Source organism: Cottoperca gobio, chromosome 6, assembly GCF_900634415.1.
Source record: "Cottoperca gobio chromosome 6, fCotGob3.1, whole genome shotgun sequence".
In the NCBI taxonomy this organism is placed as follows: domain Eukaryota; kingdom Metazoa; phylum Chordata; class Actinopteri; order Perciformes; family Bovichtidae; genus Cottoperca; species Cottoperca gobio.
The window spans coordinates 11,715,952-11,734,236 of record NC_041360.1 but is presented as its reverse complement, the minus strand read 5'-3'; the positions used below and the strand labels follow the sequence as shown (position 1 = coordinate 11,734,236).

The window sequence follows — 18,285 nt, the reverse complement described above, 5'->3', positions numbered from 1 at the left end:
ATGATTTGGAGTCGAGGCTTCTTTAGTCCTCATGCACATTATTTCGATTCCCTTTATTCCAAAAAGAAATAAGGATTTGTACGAACTGCACATATTTTTGGGTGTTTATCTATGTGAGAATGTGTCCTTGCTATATGCTTTTAGCATGTGAAAATCTTTACAAGCTGTGTACGTGACAGCCTTCTTGTCCCACATCGAGCAGCGTGTTGGCGTTGGGGGCTTGTGGGTGACAAGAGGTATTGATAAAATCATTCTTCAACCTGTGAACATTTCAGAGAGGCTGTACGCAGAAAATGGCTGCTAACCACTACTTTTCAAGGATGTGGGATGAAGGAGTCGGTCCTTTATAGAAGTGTCGCTCTGGTGTCCGTTTGAGGTCAGGGTTAGCATGCATCACTTCAAGTCTGATAGAGCCACGCAAAGGTCATTCTGAGGCTGCGATCCCGGACATTCAGGCAGCACAGTCTCCCTGTGATTGAGCTTGGGGCTTGAGATAAGAGGGAGATAGGGAGCACACTGATGATATCTACAAATCAGAGGCAAAACCGGAGGCTACAGTGTCAGAAAATATAATAACATTAAGAGTCTCTTAAGATTGAAAGTGTAGTTTTAATTCATCGGTTTTTAAAATTCATTCTTGTACACTTATAGCCCTTTTGGACTGACACTGGAACTGGACACCAGAACATTACACCTCTGTTCTCTGAACATAGTACTGATTTCAACATCTGTTCAGTGTTGACGTGTTCAAGGACACATTTGTATATCTCCTGGATTGATGTGTCAGTCTACCTGTAAAATCAGTTGGACTGAAGGTCAGCTCCTAAGATAAGTTATCTAATTGACAGTAAGAAAGTGAGGTGACAATATCAGTTGGTAACATTATAACATTATAATGGTAACAATGAGAGTGGGGGGACCTCTGGTGGTTTGGAAATACGTCAATACAATAAAGAATTCTTGCAACAAATAAATCTCCATCACTCTTCTTGATTTACCTGAATTGAAATTGATGCTTGAGGGTTAATGTTATTAGTATTTAATGATTTAAGTAAGATAGGAAATATATTAAAATGATTTTCAGCTTTATGATATGTGTTTTTCTTTGAGGGTATGTGTGTGTACGTGTGTCACTAAAAATGCCGATAAACAAATTGTGTGCCTCATCAGAGTTTAGGACATTTACTTAGTACGGTAGTTTTTTGTCATGCTAGAAGATTGTGGGATTTGTATAACAATTGCAGTTAACAATGAACAATTTTGAACCCCATGTTTAGTTTAGTTAGTTTAGTTTAGTCTCTTATTGATTGGATATACTTAAGAAAAAACATCTTGAGGCTTCTCGGCTCTGAATGCTGGATCTCATTATCGTCCTACAGGACAACACGGCAGTTAAAATGTTTCTTACCACAATTTGAGGTAGGTCTTGGACTGAAGAACAGGATAAAAGAGGAAATAGAATAAAATAAATGTCTAGAAATTTCACGTCATACTATTTTATATTTGTATGACCTCTATTATATATACCACCTTAAGTGTATTAAATTAATTTCAGATATTTTTCCACAAAATAAATTGTGTTTCCTCACTCTTTCATATCAAGGCCCTATTTTTTAACCTTCTCTCTTTACAATACAATGCTTCATATTTATACACATGCACTAGCCTAGTTTGGAAATGCTCACAACCACATTTCAAACGAAAATTTTATATAAGGACACTTAAGAACTTTCTGAGGTTGTAAAGAAATATTACATTACACAACTATCAGATTGTTTAGAGAAGAACAGTGCAGCACCAAGAGGGCCTCTGTGGGGAGGTGTTTGCAAAGGTGTAGATTGTCCTGTGATAAATTATGAACATATATGTCACAATGTCTTTTTCAATAAACTTGCTGCCGAAGGAAAAGGCGACATTTTAGAGTAAAAACAAGCAATATGTGAATTGATTCCATTGCACAAGTTCAATATAATTTCCATTAAGAAACACAATATCCAGCCCCACGGATATAAAGGTTAGATAAAACAAAACAAACAAGGAGCTTTGAAGTGATGGCAACTATTCATGTCAGTCACAACATTGAATAAGATGAATGCCATTTAGCTTTCAAAGAGGTCCGACAATCATCAATTTTATATGTGAGTTTCCAACACGCTTAAACTAACAGACTATCAAAGAGGCCAGATAGGAAGGGCCTGATATGCTTCTGCATCAAATATTCCAGAATTATTTACTGTGGCAAGGATAATAGATGCATAAATGATGACAACATATGGCCAACACAGACAAACAGCATTATCAGCCTAGAGGAACAGTGGTTGCAAGTATGAGCTCACTGCAACAGTAGTTCACACCAAAAGTAGAGCAGACGTGTAGTGGAAGTTACATGCATGAGTTGCAGCAGGGCTGTTTACACCAGAGGCGTATTACTGTGTGCAGTCCAACAGCAGCTTTTTGAGAAAAAAAGAAAAGAATACAGCCTGACACAAAGGTGAAATGTCTCGTGAAAATAGACTTAGTACAGTGCGAGCAGAGGTACCAGCATAGAAACACTGCTGAGAGTCATAAAGTTCATCTTATTTTTTCCACTTCGGTACCTTTATATCGTACTTTCTTTCCATCTTCTCCACAGACTTACTAATGCATCAAAGCAGACACTGTCAGTTCTTATTCAGTGCCGTGATATGATTGGATAAAGCCTATACGACCTATGAATCTCTCTCTGTCCTTGTCTATCAATCAAATCATTTCTACGGAATTCAATCCCTCAGTAACTGAGCTGATATTCATTTGGCATTTAATATTTTACATGCAGAAATAACAGTCATTAATTTATTGTTTTAAAATTTTATTTTTGTGCAGTCCATTGCACTCAGTATTGGCAAAACTATAACTGGAGATTTATGGTCTGTATATGCATGACTCTGCACCACATATGGGTGACTGACATTATGCATCTGCTATATATAGTAATGGAAAAAAGCTATTGTCTAACTACACACAGTGACACAGACTCAATCTAAAACGGTATGTATGTATACTCTCTCTACCATATCTTGTTAAAGTTACTATACACAGACAGTACTTGTCAGTATTCTAAACTTGGATAAAAAAAGTGTCAAAGTGTCAGCCTTGCCATTGTGAAAAAGCTTTTCTCCAAGGTTAATGGACAAACACGCATACAGAGCAATTAAACAGTCTAAAATAGTGAAAAGTCGAAAGATACTGTATATACCCAGAATACAATTTCCACCTGTTAGTCATGATTGTAAATGTGTAATGTAATGTAATGTTAGCCATCTTGTGGGACTCATGATGTTCAATAAATGTGATGCAGGATCGTAAAACAGCCAAAGATAGTGAGGGTATTTTAAAAGGAACAAGTGCAATCTATGAGGGAAATATTATTCCCTCATATGTCCCCATTTTCCCATTTATTCCCATATACAACCTGACAAACATGCAAAAGATCTACTAAAGATTCAGTCCGTGAAGGCATTTCAAAGATCATGCTGCTTTGTCTGAACCCTGTATATCACTGAGCAAACATGATTATTTAAAAGGTATATAATGTAACATGGAGAGTATTTTAGGCTCAGTCATGGAATAGCAAAAACTCACACGGGGGGGTTACAAATAGTGCAAAGGTTATTCATTCAGCCATTTATTTACTTTCCCCACTAAATCCTTTTCCTGATCACAGGGGCTAGAAGCTAATCCCAGCATTCATGTGGCAGAAGACAGAGAAACACACTGGTGATTTATAGTTTCCAATCCACCCAGAATTAGGCACCTTTGGACTGTGCTGTGTTCGTACACTTTAAGAAGTGTAGTTTGCTGAGGTAATAAGAGTGATTTATTTTGGCCGAAAAGGTCTATTCTCAAGGTGAGTGAAAAAAAAACAGGTGTATCCACACCAAGCTGTTTTATTTCTTCCTCTGCAGCTCTTTTTTAAATGGATTTGATCAAAGGTATGAAATAGGTATGATAGGTGTAGGTATGAAATATTTTTACCTCATAATTAGTGTTTCGATTGATTACATTAGGTTAAGCTTCTGGTTCTGTCTAATTCAGTTCTTACCTGCCAATTCAATCACAGTTCCAAGGGGTTCTTGTCATCCTCATGTTAACTTCCAATCCACCGTAAAGCTGTCCCTAAAAATACAAGAGACAAAAATGTAAGAATACTTTAAAAAACAGATTTACAGTGATACCGTTTGTGACCGTTTGTGGAATGCAGGCCATGAATAATGCACTGTTTTGGAAAGATTACCATTACTACCAAAAATGCAATTTTTTAAACCCCCAGGTTAGAGTACATCTAATTCAAAATTCTCTTTACTGTTTCTAAATAATCATTGAGTCATCTTGTTAGTTTTCCTTTCAACCACTTCCTCAGCACTCTCTGCTGATGCTGATATTTTAGTGCCTTTTAGAACCTCTATCTAACAAGAGGAGCTTTACAGTAAGCTACTGAAAGTTGGAAGAGCTCATTCCCCAAGGACAAGGGGACAGTCAAAGCCATACCGCCTGACAAACACACACACATGTGTAGCCTGTACACACAAATACACGGACACACAACACAGAGGGCAGACCCTGTTGAATAAATTATGGGAGACAAAAGCAAACGGAGATAAAGCTCTCCATCGTGCCCGCCATCCATTAGTGCAGAACAGGAACTGTGAGAGCAAATAAGCGTGCGTTTGATCCACTGGAACAATATTGTATGGGCCTATCACGACCCCAGCCTTTGTTCTAAGATAAGGGTTCTGTCGTCTCATTTATGCAGCATTGCCAGTCAGTACTGTACGACCAACAGCTAATACACTGCAAACATATCTTGACCCATGCAATGTACTTCTGATGACAAAACAATAGGATACAATTATTATTTTGGGTTTTTTTCATGCCTTTATGATAGTGGGAAGTGCAGATTGTGAAAGGGGGAGAGAGAGAAGGGGAATGACATACAGTAAATGGCAGCAGGTCGGACTCGAACCAGCAGCCGCTGAGGAAAGGACTCAGCCTTTGTATATGGGTCGCCTGTGCTACCGGGTGAGCTACCGGGACGCCAACAGTAGGATACAATTTAATAGAAATAGAACACGTCTAAAATTAGAGACAACTGCTCATGAATTAGCCTATTGGAAGGAAATTACACACTTTAGCAAGAGCTATCTTGTTCCTGTATTACAGGTTAGGGAAGACCTAATCTCTAAAAAAAACAGATATCAATGCAGAATCTATAGACAACTGGACAAGATTATGGTATCCGAAGTGTTCTGGTGTCCGAGTAGTATTGATCAATCTCGCTTGATTTGGTTGTATGCAGGTAAATAGTCCGTGTCGAAAGCAAATAAATGAAATCTCGGAACCCATTGGTTAACGTGTGACAATGATTAAGCTATTTATTAATTTCTTTAAACATCCGGTCATAGACGTCTATCAATTGCATAAGACTGTAAACACTGAACAGCACACAGAAAAGGATGTCTTGGCCAAGATATGGTTAGCCGCAGAAATGTTTGCGCCCAAAGGCTTATCGTCATCAGAATGACACCCGAAGAGTTCCAGGATGCGTGCAAGGTCTGACTGACCAAACCCAAAAAAATATTATTCTTTTTTACGATGCTCTTCCACATCCCCAGCCTCGTTTATGGCAGCAAGCCTGAATGTGTTCCTTTGGAGGATGCAAATCTTTAAAAATGGGTTACTAATATATTACATTTTTACTGTAAAGTATTCACTAAAACAGCTGTTTTACAGCATATTTGTTGGGGACTATTTTCAGGCACAGGTTTGGTGCTCAAGTAAGTATTTAAGGCAGCAGGACAGTGTATGTCGGATTGACTCAAAATAAAGTCCAGTGCTCATGTTTATCTAAACAAGAGTGTGGCTCACTCAAGTGTTTTAGACAAAGGAGGTTTATAGCACAGTGCAGCTACTGTATATCAGGCCTTGGCTACTAAAGCAGTTCTTGCTTGCAAGATCAATTCATTGTTGTTTTTTGTCTTTTTATGAGTTCTATAGACTATCACAGAACTTTTACTTCACTGCAGTCTACAGCTCTAAGTTCTACAATTTCGGTATACTTACACTGAAATATAATGGTACAATGGCAATAAAAATAAGACTTTTTCACAAGCTGTACAGGTAATATATTTACAAAGTAACACGTAGGTGACACAACCGTTACATAATATTGTAAAACAACATGAAGTGCAGCAGAAAAACGATCCAATTGTTTCTGGCTGAACATCACTAAGAAAGACAAATTATGCCCACAGATAGCGATGATGGATATGGGCTTTGCCGTTGTAATCATTATCATTGGTTTTATTATCAACAACATCAATACTGCACCCCACACACACACACACACACACACACACACACACACACACACACACACACACACACACAAAACAGCCCCTGGCTTTCCTTCTTTGACAAAACGCTGCATCATTGCATTTTTCAAAGCTTGACTCGAGCCAGTGTTTCAGAACGTGTCTAAAATATGTATCTTCTTTCTAATTAAGAAGAAATAACTATCTCATAATTACCATAAACTTAAACATGCAGACAGTCTGGTCCGTCAGAGACAGCTGCTTCTTCAATGCTAGTTGAATCGTTGTAAGGGCAGATATGTAACAATGTGTGATTTGCTTCTCTATCTTCCTTCTATGCAGTGTTTTGTACTACATTGGTAGACTAATGTGTCCTACTTCCAGTATAGAAAAACATATTATTATTATTATCATTATTATCTGCTGCACAACACAACTGAATAGTAGTTTGCTCAAGTGCAGATGTGGAATTCACCCCAAGTGAAGCAAAAAAACAAAACAGCGATTTAAAGTAGTTGCAAATATTATCAGGTTGCATTTGTTCAATCAACAGGACTTTCATGTCACTGTCACTGAAATGTGGTAAACCAATGCAGACAGGTAGCATGATCCATGCTATCCTCTGTGGGGGACATAGCCCGGTGGACTCGCTACCCCTGAATCACAAACATTGTAGTTACAAAACAAATTTAAATGAAAAATAATAGCATCTACGTTGCAGCAATTGCATTTTTAGAAAAATAAATTTGCCAGCTTAAATTTTGCAATTGACAACAGAGCACCATTTATTATCTCATCACATCTTCAACATCAGTCAATCCAATAAACTTCTAGTCGTGTATCTTTAGGGGTCTGCAGGACATTAAAGATCTGCACAGCCATTTTTTTCTTTCTCTCTTTATCTCCCATGAACTCACAGAGATAAAGTCTCTGTCTGGAAGAGTAGTAGTCCAACAAATCAAGACTAATGTCAGTGCCTTCTGCTCCAGATCGCAGCATAGTTTGACCTGCAGGTCACACTACATCACCCACTGGAAATGACCAAAAATGCATGTCAGGGTGAATCAATTGGCTGCACAGCCACTCGTTCAATTAAGATCTTGGGTGGGGGTGGTCAGTGTGGTTTGCAGTGTGGTGAGTACAGGCTCCCAAAGGAGCAGTAAGTGCTGAAATCAGCTCAGCTGCGCCTGCCATTTGTCATTCTCTAATGGTAAATCCATCTGTGTCTGGTAGAGGGCCCTCGCCAGGCCAGATTGCTAAATGGCCAGACAGTGAGGAAAAAATAAGGATAGACAGATAGAAAGATAGATACAAATGAGTCAAATGTTTAAATATAAATATTGTTATAGGCTACAGAATAGCTGCATTTCAAACTGATATTGCGAATAAAAAGCAGAGAGATCATATCAAGAAGTTTAGAAAGATCCATGAAATATCTGAGCTTTGCTTTGATATGATGCAAATGCACACAGAGATTCCATATTTTTTTTTTAAAGTCTTAGGAAGACGATGCTGACGAGATAAAACACATTAACGGACTTTAAAGCAGGCATTAAGATGGAATACAATTATCTGGAACAAAGAATGCAATTCTGTAATTCTCTCAATTACATGATCTGTAAGTTAATTAAATTAGAATGCGGCTAAATCAGTACTTTAATATGATCTTAATTAATACACGTCTCAGCTATGTACACCATTTGTCGGTAGACAATATGAGAGCTTACAGGCTTTTCAGGCATATTCTGTTTATCTCTGTGAGTGTGTGTATGTGTGCGTGCGTGCGAGCATGCTTGTGTGTGTGTCTGTGTACAGGAATGCTTGTGTCTGCACTGTGTCATGAATTTACTGTCAGTAATCACTGCAACTGAAAACCAGACTTTCTTGAAATACAGACAAATATGCTGCCATACTGTGTGTATTGTTTAGCCAAAGTGATTCAGAAGCAGTGGACATTGTTACCAGATTTTCTTATTTGACATTGGAAAACCGGTGCAAGATGAGGTCTATTTCTTTAAATAGGATGGTTTCATGTACTTCTTCCCAGGATGACACACAACATGGCTATCTATATGTCTAATGGAATTGAAATGACTGTAGGGCTGAAGCATAACAGCAAAACATGATACAACACATACTGCCCATGTAGCGTTTGCCCAGCATATTATCCGTGCCATACATTTGTTGTCAATGCATGACGTTTTTTTAAATAAATGCTTTTACTGACCTCGGTTAGCACCACATTCATCTGCAGAGAAATGCTTTACAGAGTAGAATTAGTGCAATCAGGGGAGATATGGAATTAATATGTCTGATTAAGTGCCTGACAGAATTAGCATTTGGAGTCCAAAGAGAGTTCAAGCAGGAGGGGAGGGAAGAGATATGTTCTGCAGGGAGGAAGAAAGGCTGACATACTGGGCTCTAGAAAGAAAATGGAGTAACAAAGACAAGAAGCAGAGGAGAAAAGGTAGCATGACTGTGATATGAAGCTGTGCACAGAACATTTATTTGGCTCTTGGTTTCACTCAGGCCAGTGTTATCTCTTTAATTAATTATTTTTGACAAGGAAATGTTCCTTCTCCTCATCTACGTGTGAAATGGATCCATAGTCACCCTCCTGTCTTAGGGTTTTCACCAGTATACAGACCTGCTGTCAGTTGTTTATGATGGGAGATGCAATTGGTTTGGCCCCATCAAAAATGTTAGAGTCTTCAAAGACATTGTGATCTGTGATCTGTCAGGAAGACCCTGTCATTAGGGATGAGAGAACTACCTGAAGACACTTACATGGAGAAGAAGACGTTATGAATGGCACATAGAGGGAAATAATCAGAGGGAGGAAAACAGGGACACAATACCAACATTCAGAAGGCAAAGGAAAAAGTCAGGCAAAAGGTAGTTTGAGGAGAAGCAGGGAAGATGAAAGACACAGACTGCATGGTTAGCCCCAGAGAGAGAGAGGGGAGTAAATTACCAATATGAAATCTTTCCCTGGAAATGTCTGACTCTCATATGAAAGGCTGGCGAAAGCCTCTGAAGAAAAATGCATGAGAACGGATGCCACGCTACCGCAGGGTGATACAGGATGCATATCAGACTAAGCCAATAAGCAAATGTAATGCAAATCAATGCAAAAGCAAGCTGGGATTTTACAATATGCTGACTGCATGTGTGGATTAAGACTAAAATGAACTCTTCTTACAGTTCTTGTTCATTTATAAATTTGAGAGAAAAATACATGATTACCGGAACAGTGACTAAGAGAAATGTAGTGAGGTCAGAGGAGAGGGTAAAGAACGAATTGTAAGGTGAGGTGGAAAAATTAAATATTGGAGCGGGAGGAAAGGGATACCAATCATGAAGAAAAGGCAAAGTGGTACACAGAAATCTTTGGGGTGAGAGACATATCTATATCTTTTATATAATGGTGTGATGTACATTAGTCACTGGGTGTGTCTGTTTCCAGGAAGCGATGAGAACAATAGCTTAAGTGGCTAGCATGCTGCACCATCAAACTGAAAAATTAGAGAGGTATTCTCACATTTTCCTCTGTATTTTCCTCTTGGAATTAAATAACTGGCTCATTTGGTGACCCATTTGATGCAGGAACGGACTTCTTGGTACAGGCACATTACGGTATATTTTATGATGAAATGCCTGTGTCAAACTATGGTATAAAAAACTACTTTGTATATCTGGATCAGTATGTGTTTAAGCATTAAGAGTGTGTAGACCAGGTGTGGGGAACCTTTTTCCTATCAAGGGTCATTTTTTTTTTTTACAACATCCTTGGAGGGCCATACTAATTATTGAACTCATAACCTCTGCAAACATTTTTTAAGACCATTAATTTCACTGTTCTTATATGCTGTTCAAAAAAGCAACTTTTTTATCCATGTATCTTTCTGTTTTATCAGAAAACAATCCTTTATTAGTCCCACAACGGGGAAATGTATCTTGTCACAGCAACAGAACATATGAAGTAAAAAGGCAGTACACAATAATTAAATAGAATAAAAAATAATATAAGTACCAAGTGGTTGATAGAAAATAAAGTGAGTATTGCACATGTGATAATTGCACAGCAGTGGTGGAATAGTCTGTTCTTGGTGTGGTGGTCTACCTCTCTATCTTTCCATGTTTGTATGTTACGCTCTGGAGAGAGCTGCTTGTTGGGCCAAACTCCACCGAAGAGAGTTAACTTTATACAAACGCACTCGTCCTTTCAGCTCGTGCAGTTTGACATGTTTCGTGTTTCACCGCAAACGCGTCCGCACAAACTACGCGCACTGGCCTTTTACTTCCTCAAAGAAATAATTGTTTGTCCATTTCTCCTGAAAAGTGCGACATTCCACATCCACCTTTCTCTTTTTTTACACTCGCCAAGCTGCGTTCGCTGATGTCAATGACAGTCTCGTTTAATATTGAAGTTTTTTGACATGACGTGACCACGTGATGACACGTTCAGCTCGTGTTTTGTTCAGGGACCCTGACCTTGGCCAGGAAAAACAGTCAATCGCCCGTCTATTGCTGTCTGGATTATTATTATTTTTTTCTAGTTTTTTTTTTTGCGTGTGTTTATGAATTACCTCGAGGGCCGGATCAAATGGTCTCGCGTATACGGCCTGGAGGCCGGAGGTTCCCCACCCCTGGTGTAGACTATACTGCATAAAAGCACAAGCATGGTCACTACAGATAGATTCAATCGACAATGTCTACAGATGGTAATATTGGTTTGCCAATCAGGACCAATACGTTTATATCCACTGGCTGGATTGCTTTGAGGAGGATTTAAGTTGATTTTGGTGACCCCTCCTTACCTTTTGTTTTCGCACTACTGTCAGGTCAAACTTATCTGTGGATATTCATGTTGCACAGATTTTTGGGTGACCTTATGACCTTTCTTCTAGCATTAACAGTGTAAGGTGTGTAGTTGTTCACAACAAATTCCACAATATAATACACAAATTGTCATGAAATTTACTTAGCACATTTAACAAACTCATTTTTTTTCCTGCATCAGTTTCTATCTGGTACTACAATCAAAATATGTTTTTGGACTAAAGAAAAATTGGATATTTTAATGTAATCTGCTTTGAATAATTCTGGTCCCCAGAGCATGAATCATGTTCTCAGTTATCTTTTGTACTCTGATCTCACTGTGACTTCCTGAATAAACAGCTCATGTTTCCTGCTGCTACCAGGCTAATATTCCCACTTGTACACAGGAACTATTAATACGCAGATTGCAACATTTTCTTCGCATATCTGTGCTCCCCAGAGGATGAACTCTTTTGATTTTAGTGACTCCATAACCTTTCTTCTTGTGCCACCCTGCGCATGTATTAAATTAGCAAATAAGAAAAATCATAATCACGAGGAGCGGACGAAATGGGTTTTCTCGGGCGGGTGGCTGGCGTCTCCCTTAGAGATAGGGTGAGAAGCTCAGCCATCCGAGAGAGACTCGGAGTAGAGCCGCTGCTCCTTTGCGTTGAAAGGAGCCAGTTGAGTTGGTTCGGGCATCTAGTAAGGATGCCACCTGGCCGTCTCCCTAGGGATGTGTTCCAGGCATGTCCAGCTGGGAGGAGACCCCGGGGAAGACCCAGGACTCGGTGGAGAGATTATATCTCCTCACTGGCCTGGGAACGCCTCGGGATCCCCCAGTTGGAGCTGGAGGATGTGGCCCGGAGAAGGGAAGATTGGGGTTCCTTACTGCTGCTGCCCCCGCGACCCGACTCCAGATAATCGGTAGACGATGGATGGATGGATAATCACGAGGCATATTGCTTAAAAAAAGAAGCTAAAGATAAACCTTTGATTTTAATGACCCTGTGACTTTTCCTTTCACACTAGCCTAATGACAAACCTTACATTAAATAAAAACTTTTCAAAAAACATGGTGTAATGAACATTACATACTCCAGAGACAGCTGCAGGGTTTGATACTTTAGTGTTTGATTTATGTGCATGGGTGTGTTCATTTCTGTCTACACTATGGTCTAATACATGCATGCCTTCAGTGTAGATGAAACATTTCTTTTTCTGCTGTGAAAAATGTAACCTTTTACTTTTCCTCAGCCTCACATGGGAGAACCCAGATCACAAGACGCCGTATTAACCTCTTAGTGCACGCATGTCTGTTTCCACATACAGAGACAATTCTGCGCCTCGCTTTCTGAAAATCCATGTGTACAAAATCACACAAAAGGCTTGTGATCACAGGCTACAGCTATGAACCATGCAGGAGAGTGAACATACGTGAGTGTAGCTTCCCTATTCCCTGTTGGGTTCAACGCTTGGGGTCCTAAGCGGATTTACAGTGCGATATCAGCACTAAGCAGAGCGTTCATTACAGGTATCAATAGTTGAAGTTGAGAGTTAAGAAATTAAATGCTGCCATGCTACCAGAGAAGGTTTGTAATATAAAGGCCAGATTAAAATGCTGAACATTATCATCCTAAAGGCAGGCGGGGAATAGAGACAGGAAATGAGGATCTGTATATGAGAACATGTGTTAATGTGTCTTCCTAGAGCCAAGTTATAAAACTGTAAAGTGTCTTATTTCATTATAAGAGCACAATGACGTGCCAGCAGTAAAACAAAATTATTGCTGAATTAATAATAATGCTGAATGTATAAGTATTTGTGTTCACAAGTACAAAGTGGACAATCGAAACCAGACATACACATGGGAGACATCCTTTCCTCTATTCAGCTTTTTGCATGAACGCCCAGGGAGAAGCATCAGATAGCAGGGAGCACTCGTCATGCACAATCGGCCATGAGTCTCTCTCTTGACGAGGCCATCAGCCTTACACTGCTTTCCAGAACAATCTTGCGCCAGACTAGCCTTTAGCTTCAGAACCTGGCAGCACCAGCTGCCATGCTCTGCCAGTCGTGCTTGTACAGGGAGCAAATGCTCCATTGCGGAAGAGGTAAGTAAATGTTACTTATTCCGTATTGTACTGTGTACCTTGACACAGGCTGATAACACAGGCTTGAAGCAGACAGCACTCAGAGGGCGGCGGGCAGAATGATGTATGTAATACTTCAGTGTGTGAGTCATGAAGCTGAATGTGCTTAAGTGGGGAGGAATAAAGACAGAATGGATGATGCAGGGTGAGTGTTAAAATAATACTTAATCTCTAAAATGACCATTTGCATATCAATTACTCAACCCGTGTTACCTTGAATTCTTGGAAAAAACTTTGTTTTTCTCGCATGCCTCCACGGTGAGCAGAGGATACAAAAACAGAGAAAATGCTTGATGGATTAAATTAAATGGGGGACGTGTTTAACAACAGCAAAACTATACAAATATATATACAACGTTAAAACCTTACTATTTAAAAACACTTCTGAATAAACAGTACTCGCATGGACGAATAGCGCGGCTGCGCAAGCATGAAACTGTTTTGAATAGCAACGTGTTAGCAAAAATTCATATGATGGGGAAGTAATGCGAATACAACTGGATAAATTAGACTTCTTTATAGATTATACGGCACGAGTTATGTGAGAGTTTGTACATCTTGCTTTTGTTAAACACGGCCCCCCATTCACTTCAATCCATCAAGCATCTTCTCCACTTTTGCATTCTTCGTTCAACGTGGAGACATGCAAGAAAACTACGTTATCTTTAAGAATTCAAGGTACCACGGAATGAGTAATTTTGGGGTTGAAGTATTCCTTTAAGTCTGTTCCTGAAAAGTAAGAATGTTTACAATACAATACAGTATTGCACTGGTCTGTAATTGGAAATGATTTCTAATATGTATACATTAAATAAATCATGCTCACTACACTGTAGTAAGTAGATGTTCATGAATGTGTTGTGAATTAATATTTTTAATATTGTTTCCTCGTGTAACATGAACATGCTGTGGTCAGCTACATCTACAATACATGTGGACATGTGACAGTGTGAAGAAAGGCTCCTTTAAAGGTGGGAGACAGAGAGATAACTATATGGAAAGTGAACATTGCTCTTGGGAAAGCTCTCTCTCTCTCTCTCTCTCTCTCTCTCTGAAAGGAGAGGGACGCCGTCTGAAGAGGTTATTTATTTTTCATCTGGAGATGGAAACTGAAGAGTGGTGGGGAGAACCCCTGTGGAATTACTGACTGGAGATGTTCCCCCCTGGGGCTACTGTCTCTCTCTTCTTTCTCTTTCTCCCACTCCCGCTCACTTTCCATCTCCCACCTTTCTGATCTCCACCAGAGAGCTGCCACTGTTTCTCTGGGAGATGGGGGAAGAGGAGAAGAAAAAGAGGAGCCGCTCATTGTCGATGCCATCTTTGCCTGCCTCACAGTCAAACTCTATTCATCCCACACTCCTGTGGTCTGCAGAGCTCTGCTTGGCTTTGCTTAGCTCTAACTGTATGGAGCAAGCTGAGCAGAGTACATCTCCAGGTCCTCCCATCTCTACGTGGGAAGCAACACTTTTTATCCCAGCCCTCCTCATTAACAGCATTCCCATCACACACCAGAGTCATTAAAAAAGCCACTTGTCCTCCCCCATCCCCTCTGGTGTTTTCCTTTCATCATTCCATTTCTCTGTTCAGATGAACCGGTGCTGTGGATGTCTTGGCTGACACCTTTACTCCACCAGGACTAGAGTGAATTATTGGGAGGCAGAGAAGTGGGGCTACATAATCTTTGTAAGGCTGCCTCTTCATGGCCTGTTCCAGGCGTACTTGTGTTGTCCTGGGACCCGATAAAAGGCTGCCTTTCTGCTCCCTATTTCTCTTAATGAACAAAGGTGTCAAATGCATCCTTTCATTTGGGTCATTTGGGAGGTTCCCCTTAGCTACAAAAAGTCAAGATACTAAAAATAAGAGTGCTGCAGAAGGTATGCAAGGGAGCTCATATTTTCAGACTGACGTGAGGTAATGCCTTCCCCTTTCTACCATCCAGGGAGGGATCCAGGCCTTGTTTCAGTGCAGGTTTTCAGCAAGCACATAATTAAGATGACTGTGTTGCTACAGTACAGTAAAGTGCTCCTCAGCAGCAAAGCTCCTCTGTAAGAATTCTCACCTGGCGAGTGTGTAGTTCCCCAGGAGTTTTCCATTTCAGACATGAATTTCTTCCACATTCTGACTGCAATGCCACCACATATATCTTGTCTTATTCTATAAGCTGGATGAGTTAACCATATCATGCTTTTACATTTGTATGAAGGGAGTGCAACAGGGAGTGTGAGAAGGAGGGGACTAATAGAGGACCTGCTGCAAGAGTAGAGTAGGCTTTGTATAGACACACTCTGTTCATTATTCCTCAAATAGAAACAAGCCCAGCCTCTACTAATCTCCCTCACAACAGTAACGAGAAAATGGACTCTGCTTTCGCTGCCTCTCAAAGCCACAAGCTAACAATGGATGTAGAAGAAATCAAATTTGCAACCCCTCCGCCCCCCTCCCCACACGATAACCTCTTTATTTTCTTCCTCTTCACTTTGCCTGTCCCTCCCTTTGCATTTCTCCCTCCCTTCTGTCTTCCACTGCACTCCATCCCGCGCCTAGTTAACTTCATTGGTTGGAGAGGAAGAATGCTGAGGATGCAGGATTAAAGATAAACCAGCATCAATTAGACTCTAAAGCACACTCCCCCCCCACCCCCATGCCAAATTAAATTAGGCTATAAATTAAAAAGAAAAGCGCAATGGAAGAGCAATGAACTTTAATTATCGAAGCAGATCCTCAGCATGGGTCACTGCTCACTACACTCCGGTTCAATGTGTGCGCTCACACTGCACATGTGTTGGCTTGGTGCCGCTGTTTAGATCTGCTCAGAGACGTAACTTTCACAAGTAAATGATCAAGCTGTGATTTGTGTCAAGATGTGGTTTGTGTCAGGGATGAGTACATCCCCCTATAATGCTACCATTCAAATTGGTACAAGAAATAAGTACACTTGTATCCAAATGACGAGTCTGTATTTGTCCACGTCACTGCGACACCGACTTGAATTACTCACAACATGCATAGAGGAAATCATACCTCCTTTAGAAAGTGATAATCTTTTCTTATGTTTCTTTTTCTAACTTGGTTAGCATACACACTTTAGAGAAGAGATCAAACTGCTTTGATAATTCAGCTGAGATCACTAGAGACACAGTGGGAAACAAATTAAACATGATAACTAAGACTGTGCTTCCCCCGTGTGGACTGGATAGATGGGGTATTGTCTGTCTGAGAGCGAGCGACACACAGAAAGGGGAGAGAAAGCATGAGACAGCAGCTGTGATCTCCCCTCTATTTCTTTTTTGGGAGGACTGCCCGGTCAGATGGGATGGCAAAACGTGACCGGTGTAAAATGTTACTACCATTTGCCAGCGTTTTATCTTTCTATTTGGAGTGCGCAGTGTACATTCTGACCCATACTGAAATATATGTGGAAGGTCTGCATGGAATGCCAACAGCAGCCTTTCGTTTAAATCCAATCATCCTTCCTGCTACAGTGAAGTGTCAATAGAGAGCTGAGAAAACCTGAAAAAAAATGAATGGCTCAAGGCATCTTATGACTAAAAGTGCACTGTGTTGCGAGTCACAATAAAAAAACTCAGGTTATTAGATTTGTATGCTTTCTTTCGCAAGGCATATGGTTGTGTAACAGCCCAGTTCCACTGAATAGCAGATCTTATGAAGATTATCATGTACATCTATGATTTGGCTCTGTATATTTTGTCGTCTCTGATATTACAAGATTGTACACAGATTATCAAGGTGCGCGCAATGATGTGGGATTCTAAAATTAATGTAGATGTATTTGGCATCATTAATATGGAGCACTTGAGGAGATCAAGGACATCAAGCAAAATAAGGAAACAATAATTATGAGATGAGAGGATCATATATGTCATCAGTCTAGTGTTACAGGTCAACAGATAAGCTTGCTAAAATAGCCTTGTTTACATGCTGCTTTCACATATGGATATTGAAGATTTGTATTACATTATTGAGAAAACACAACACAACAGTACCACAAACAAAATTAGACAGAGCCAGGCTTTCTTTGGCTTATCTGGCTCATCAAAACCTCAAGCCCTGATCAGAGATAGTGGGTACTACGAAGGTGGTTATCAACTTTGTTAACCAAGGTTTTGGCAATGCATTGCATACAGTTTGCGCTACTGTGATAACACAACTTATTTCAGTGACAATTGTAACGTATAGCTCACCAACTTTGCTTAAATAACATATTTCCTCAGCTGAGAATCTATATTGCTAATAGAGAATATCGACTGGAAAAGCCAACAGATCTATTCAGTCTCACTCCCCTGCGAAGAAAACCTCTTACAATACTGGCATCAAGGTCTAGGTACATTTTATATAACCGATTTCAATCTGAAGCAAAACATGACCTGCTCTGTACCAGGTTAGCCGTGCAGCATAAGTTACTATGGCACACTAATGACGAGAGTAAAATGTGAGAGATAGCGTTTAAAAAAATAGGCTACTAATCCCAAGTAGCCAAGAATAATGTGCAACACCTATTTAGTCTTAATTTTCTATTTATTTATATTGTTATTTTTTTTCTTCCTTCTTTTTAGTCAATGGCCACTAATAACAGAATACATCTGTACAACATCATTTCTGTCAAATGTTGTATTTGTACTATGTTGTTTATCCTGTACACACGACATCTATTGCACGTCTGTCCGTCCTGGGAGAGGGATCCCTCCTCAGTTGCTCTCCGTGAGGTTTCTTCCATTTTTAGGAAGTTTTTCCTTGTGCGATGCGAGGGTCTAAGGACAGAGGGTGTCGTAACCTGTACAGTCTGTAAGGCACACTGAGACAAATGTATAATTTGTGATATTAGGCTATATAAATAAAAAGATGACTACGTCAGATGGAGTCAGAAACTTGGCATTCTCACTTGAATGGTGTGGTGCTAACTACATTACATATACACATAAAGGTTATTATTTTGCTTAAGA

At 39.9% G+C, this 18,285-nt stretch overlaps 1 protein-coding gene across 3 annotated transcripts in view; it reads right to left on the bottom strand.

Moving 5' to 3' along the window:
* lrrc4ca (leucine rich repeat containing 4C, genome duplicate a) overlaps positions 1–18,285 on the bottom strand; it is a 67,317-nt gene that overhangs the window by 20,171 nt on the left and 28,861 nt on the right. For 2 of the 3 annotated variants that reach the window (XM_029434417.1, XM_029434419.1), the window contains one exon: positions 4,082–4,155. The exons of the other annotated variant lie outside the window; for it this stretch is intronic. The gene's annotated coding sequence lies outside the window, so the exon portion shown is untranslated. The remainder of the gene's footprint in view (positions 1–4,081; positions 4,156–18,285) is intronic. 3 annotated transcript variants of the gene reach the window in all.